The sequence below is a fragment of the Neovison vison genome, chromosome 9 (genome assembly GCF_020171115.1).
Source record: "Neovison vison isolate M4711 chromosome 9, ASM_NN_V1, whole genome shotgun sequence".
Lineage (NCBI taxonomy): Eukaryota > Metazoa > Chordata > Mammalia > Carnivora > Mustelidae > Neogale > Neogale vison.
Genome location: NC_058099.1, coordinates 20,390,952 through 20,397,943, shown reverse-complemented (window position 1 = coordinate 20,397,943; position 6,992 = coordinate 20,390,952). Strand labels below are relative to the sequence as shown.

At 43.9% G+C, this 6,992-nt stretch overlaps 1 pseudogene; it reads right to left on the bottom strand.

Moving 5' to 3' along the window:
• Positions 1–957: 957 nt before the first annotated feature.
• LOC122916705 lies at positions 958–6,745 on the bottom strand (annotated as a pseudogene).
• Between the last annotated feature and the right edge of the window lie 247 nt (positions 6,746–6,992).

The window sequence follows — 6,992 nt, the reverse complement described above, 5'->3', positions numbered from 1 at the left end:
GCTTGTACGAGCTCACACACTCTCTCTCTCTCTGACAAATAAATCAGTAAAATCTTTAAAAAGTAAAACAAAACAAAACATGACCTTGAATCAACAGAAAAAGCCCCAGCTTTTCTATGCAAGGGTCCCTTATCTTTCTCTTTTGCTCATGTCTAATCAAAACCTTTAAGGATTCTGGCATTTGGGAAATAAAGGCCAGAGACCTATTAGTTTAGCTGCTGAATTGAAGTGTCACATAACACTGTTGGGTAATGGGTAATCCCCTCAAAGCAATTGGTTTTTTGTTTGTTTGTTTTTTAAGATTTTATTTATTTATTTGACAGAGAGAGAGATCACAAGTAGGCAGAGAGAGAGAGAGAAGCAGGCTTCCTGCTGAGCAGAGAGCCCGATGCAAAGCTTGATCCCAGGATCCTGGAATCATGACCCAAGCCAAAGGCAGAGGCTTTAACCCACTGAGCCACCCAGGTGCCCCAAAGCAATTGTTTTATAATCTGTAGCCCCTCAAACAGCGGCTGCCAGTCCAGGCTTGTTTGTAAGACAGCGGGGGAAAGATGGCTATTGAGAGTGTCAGCTTCTCAGGGCTCCTGGCTGGCTCCGTCCGTGGAGCATGTGACTCTGGGGGTTGTGAGTTCAAGTCTCATGTTGGGTAAAAAGCTTACTTAAAAAAGAGAGAGAATGAAGATCTGTTTCCTCCATTTGAGAAGAATGCTAAATGGCTTAGTGGTGATTTGGGGACTCTCAGAACCAAACGACTTTTCAAATCAACAACGCTAGATAGTTTTTATTTTATAAAATAGGGAGTTGGCCCAGGCTGATCACAGCAGCAGCGACCCTGGTTTACTGTGTGAAACGCACGCACACATTGTGATCAAATTTGATTTACAAGCTGCACTATGAGCTCTTTTTGTTGTTGTTTGTTTGTCAAATGATCCTTTTTTGAACTATTCTCCGTTGTGATCAGCTGGCTGGGCCTTCCACGGTACCACTATTGATGTCATCAGCGTGGTGGCCATCACTGCAGCCAGAAGACTGGGCAGTTCTCAGAATCTCTTTAATGGTTCCAGAGAGTTCTCTAACTAAAGATCGGTGGCGCATCTGTCGGGCAATATTGCCAATCTCATCCAAAGTGATATTTCCACGGTGCTTCATGTTTTTCTGCTTTTTTCTGTCTCTTGGTGGTTCCTTGAGGGCTTTGATAATCTGGGCAGAGGCAGAAGGTACCACTTCAATCTGGGCCTGTCTGTTCTGAATGGTCAGTTTCACTGGAATCCTCAAGACTCTTCCAATCACCACTTGCCTTGGCTACAGCTGTCATCACCAAACTTTTTTGGAGCCAGACCCAGCGTGCCAGTCTTCGGGGCCAGGGGCACTTGAATTTGCAACTGGTGCATCTCAAGTACGTGACTTTGATCTTGTTGGGGTCGAACTTAGGTGGTATGGTGGAGGCAGCTGGTGTTGGATGAACCTGGATTTGGGAGACTGAAGACAGTTGCACCTTTGCCTCCTCTGAGCCGAAAGCCAAAACCCACCTTTTTTTCTTTTTCTAAGTTGTATGACAGATGTCACGCCAAAATGTGGTCTGAGGCTTAAAGTAAGCCACCTTTAGAATATTCCTCCTAAGTGAAATGAAGTAAACAACCATGCGTAAACACCAGATTGAAAAACTGTTAAAGATTTTCTTTATTTATTCATGAGAGAGAGAGAAACAGAGGCAACGGCAGAAACAAGCTCCCCACTGAGCAGGGAGAGTAATGTGGGGCTTGATCCCAGGACTCTGGGATCAGGACCAGAGCTAAAGGTAGACACCTAACCGACTGAGCCAACCAGATGCCCCTAAATAAATATTTTAAAGGGGAATATTCTATCAGATTTTAGGCAACCCTTTTTGCCATGGTCTCTCCTGAAGTTTGGGTAGAGCTCATCACATGGCTGGATCCCCAGCTGTTGAAAATCTGTTCTCATCCTTTCTCACCTGGACTCTTACTTTAGGTTGTCCTAGGTCTCCCTGATCCCAGAGCTTCCCCTGTAGGGCTTATGGAAGTCCTGATCACGTCACTCCCTTGCCTAAGGCACTTCTTGGCTCCCTGCTTCCTGCTAGAGAAAAAAACCCATTAGCACCAGGACCTTTCACAGTTTGCCCTCTGTTCACTTCTCCAGGTTCATTACAGCCCCTGCCCCACCAGCCCTCCCCCCTCTCAGGCTCAGAGGGAGATCACCTTGTCTAACATCACATTCAGATCAAAATTTTATGGGGCCTGAAGCTCATATCATTTGGGGGACCTTCTTAATAAAATTCAAAATTACTCAAACAAAATGAGACACCCAAGTGAGTACTTACTGAGAATGAGAGAATAAGTCACAACAAATGACAAATTTCACAAAGCCAAAAGATACCTCAAACATCCCAAAAGGCAGAAAAATAAAGTATTTGCATTAATGAACTGCCTGATGCATCTCTCTAATACCTTTTTCCCCCCCTTCGGGTTTGTTGCACGCCCTCCGATCACTTTTCGATGTGATGATAGTTTTACACTTGATAGTTTAGAAAAGGTTCCTTCAAATTCAGACTCATGGGTAATGTCCTGTAGCTTTCTGGGATTTTGTGAGATGTAGGTACCATGCAGTTCCTCGCCTCATCTACCAAAAAACGTAACCCTATCGCCTACAGTGAACCTTTACCAGAAACTCAAGTAATAAGCCCATGATGAGTAGTATCCTGGGAACAGTCCTCCTACTTTTTTTCCTACATCTTTGACCCCCCCCAATGATATTGACTTTTTGAGAGAATAGGCCAGTTTTTCTTTTCATTTTGTAATGCTCTACCTTCTGGAATTGTCTGTCTCTCCATAGTGCTATTTAACCTATTCCTGTATTTCTTTAATTTCCTGTAAGCTGGGGTCTAGGGCTGAAGGCTATATTAACCTCAAGTTAGACATTTTTGGGCAAGAATTTGTCAAAGGTGATGCAATATACTTCTCACTGTATCACACAAGGACACACAACATCTGGGATTGTCCCACTATCGATCAAGTCATTTGGTTAAGATGACGGCCACCAGATGTCGCTATTGTAACAGTTTTCATCCGGGAACTACAAAGTACCTTGTAAAATACTCTCATTGACAAATATTCTTGACCACCCTCCCAATCTCTATTGGATTTGGGGCTCTCTTTGTCATCTTGATACAGCGCTCTGTAATTCATCCAAAAGTGACTCAAACGTAGAAATCAAAAGGCGCAGAAGTATATTAGACACCTCGTGTGGATTTTCCTGTGTTCATATATGTTTCCATGTTCATATGTGTTCCCATGTTCAACCCGTCACTTCACGTTCCTGTTGGTGCTCCTTATCAATATACTTATATATTTAAGGATCACTGGAGATTTGTTATTAACAATAACAGCTGGCAGTGTGTGATTTTCTTAATGAAATGAGGCGTGTCACAGGGGAAAACATCATAAATCAGGCAACGGTTTTAGTTAGAGGGAAGTGATGAAAATTTTAGAAAACCCATGAAAAATAATTGAAAAGGCTTAATACACACATTTTCTCCAGTGGCTTAAAGGAGGCGAGGAGAAAAGAAAAATGTCAAACCCTTTCTACCAGTTGTTTCGACTTTAGAGAAAAAGAACATCTTTTTTTTTTTTTTTTTAACGTTTGCAACAAACTTCAGGAGTGATCCTGTGGGCTGGTTTACGTGAACTTCCGGAGAAAGCCCGCCCCCGCCCCCCAAGACCACCTGCAGCTTCTGGGGCCACCTGTCCATCTGCCCTCTGCCTCCTCAACACAGCTGTTTGTTGGCCTGGGGAGTTTTTGCCAATTGGATGGGTAAGAAATTGTGTCTCAGAATCATTTTAACTTGCATTTCTCTTCTGAGTGAACATCTCTTCCTGTTTGAAGGTCATTTGCATTTATTCTTCTGGGATCTGTTCCTCTTTCTTCCCCATTTTTCCCTATCCTGTCACTGATTATTTTCTTTTTGAATTTTAAAAGCCTTCAAGAAGAGTAGGGACATTCTCACTTTGTGATATGTTACCAACATTTTTCCTCAGTTTAAGTGTCTCTTGGTTTTCCATATAGTGTATTTTGTCGTGCAAAAGTTTTCTGGTGTTTTGGTGCAGTCAGTTTTATCAATATTTTCTTTTATTGTTTTTAGTCCTGGGTTTTGCCCCCCTTACATATAGCTCTCTGATCCATTTGAAGTGTTCTCTATTCCCATGGGCCTAGTCAGTTGTGGCAACCCCACCTATTAAAAGTTTTCCCTTCCCCAGTGACCGGATATATTGCCTTATTTTATAGGAAATTCCCATATGTACTTGGTTACGTATCTGGATTTTCTATTTTGTTGTTTTCTCCACTGTCCTCTTTAGTGGTTCACCTGTTTTTTGGTTGATACTTGATTCGTTCAACAGAACAGAGTGCATTCTCTTAAGCAATTAGTCCCACTGATGAACAGAAGGATCACATTCCAGGAGGAGCAGGAAGTTCGCAGTGGGTTCTAGCTTACAGACGATTGCATAGGCAGCCTCTCAACAGCCCCCTTCTGAGCCCTGCTATTTATAGGACGGTCCTCTCTGAGCATAATGGGTATAGGTCATGGTTAGCACCTGGAAGTCTCACTGAATTCCTGCTTCTCAAAATACTTGCATGAACAAGGCTATAATGTCTCAAGGTTTCCCATTTAATACCACTGTGACTTAGCATCTAGAGTTTAAAAAGATTTTTTTAAAAAGATTAAATAAAGGTTTTTATGTTTTAATTTTCTTTTTTTTTAAGATTTTATTTATTTATTTGACAGAGAGAGAGATCACAAGTAGGCAGAGAGGCAGGCAGAGAGAGAAAGGAGGAAGCAGGCTCCCTGCTGAGCAGAGAGCCCGATGCGGGGCTCGATTTCAGGACCCTGAGATCATGACCTGAGCCGAAGGCAGAGGCTTTAACCCACTGAGCCACCCAGGCGCCCCTGTTTTAATTTTCTATAAGCACAGAATTAATGAATCATTTCCTTGTGGTCTAAAATAGGACCACCGATATTTGTAGCCCGCAAACAGTGAATATATGCTGTTTTCATAGTCCTCTCTTTCTATATATATGGGTGTGTGTGTGTGTGTTATATTGGGATTATAAATAAGAATTATTTAAATTTTCTATAGCCTTATATTTTGTTATTCTGTAATTTTCCAAGTTATAATATTTTATAATGATGGGTATAGTGTTTTAATATTGCAAGATGAAAAACATTCTGTAGATGGATAGTGATGGTTGCACATCATTGTGACTGTATTTAGTACCACTAAATGGTCCACTTGAAAATAGTTCAGATGGTAAATTTTATGTGACGTGTATGTTACCACAATAAAGAAAGAAAAATTCCATTACGATTATGATTTCACCCATTTCTGTTTATTCACATCTTATAACCAGGGTATGAATGGGGAAAAGTACTTGCTGAAAGAAAAGTACAAGTGACACCACTGACATAAAGTTTTAATTCATGCAAAACATGCTACCTGTCTCTCAAGGAGTCATGTATATGCAGCAAAAGGCTTAACATAAGCAGGGGACATATTTTCCTTTACAAGGAAAAAACACCACTTTTTTTCATGCACCAGGTGCTTACAATTTAAGCCCAGGTGTACCGGTATCTTACACAGGAGGCAGAATCCTCTTCCCTCTTGATTGTTCCTAAAGGGCTCCTGAACCAATCAGCTATGGATCAGGGGCTGCTGCTGCCCCCCACCCAGCTGGCGTCAGTACTTAAGCACGTGAACCTGGCCCCCGCTGGGACTTTGGAATTGGCCTTCGCAGCTCATACATCAGTGAGCACAGACTCACTCTGTGCTTCCCCCTAGGCTGCTGGGGGGACTTCCAATGGGTAAGCTTTGTCCCAGGGTCTGGAAGAACAGCAGCCCTGCTCTCTGTGTCTATGTGTCTCTGTCGTGGGTATTAGGCCTGGTGCCGGCCCAGAGGGCAGTTGAGACCACCTTCTCAGGAAGCTGAGAGAAGCTTGACGGGGTCAGGGCGGGGGGTACCCTTCTTCCCCTGCAGTCCCCAGAGTCCCAGCGTGTCGTAGGAGAGCAGGAGACTGATCCTCACTGATTTGGACCAGCAACCCTCTGGCAAAGCGAAGAGGGGTACCTGGACGGGCCCCAGTTGTTGGAAGGGCAGCTGAGCAGAGAGCAGTGAGGGAAGTGAAAGGCCATGGGACTGGGAAGGCCTTCAGCAAGGAGGCCAACAGGGATGGGCCAGACGAACAGAAGCCAGCGGGGGCCGGACCCCTCTCAAAGTTAGCATGAGTGGACACTGAGGACAGTCGCCTAGATACCTCTTCCCCAAAGCGAGAACGGTACTGAAGCCCCCCTAGGAATGCTCTTCAGGGAGTAAAAAAAAAATAAGGGAGAAATCCCGAAAGCATGGGGGTATTAATCCAAAAGAGAGCCAGTCTCAAACAGAAAGGGTCAAGGTCTTTTTTGAATCAGAAAGACTGTTTTCTGCTGGAGGCAGGAATTGGAGCTTCAGAGAAGATGTCAGAAAAATAGTTCTGTAAGGCTAATATGGCTACCACTTAAAACTCAGTGCCCTGTGATGGGTCTGTGCCTTAAACACCCACCACCTTCCTCTGAGGGTAGCGTTACACCTACCTCTTGCCAAGTTTCTCCTCCTTGGGGCTACTGATCTGTGGGGCTAGATTATTCTCTACTGGGAGTGGGGAGGCGCTGTCCTGTGCGTTTGGGATGGTTAGCAGCATCTCTGGCCTCTCCCCACTAGATGTCAGTAGCCTCCCCCTCCTCGTAGCCATAATCAAAAATGTCTTCAATTACTGCCAATGTACCCCTGGGGGCAGCAATCCCCCAACACTGGGAACTGTGCTAAGGCGCTCTCCCAGGTGTAGGGTCCTTGGGCATAAAGTAAAACACATGCAGCTTACCCTCAGGGTATGGCTAGTAAACAACCAGGTGATTCCGATTCCTTTGTGCTTGAGAAGACTCCGAGGA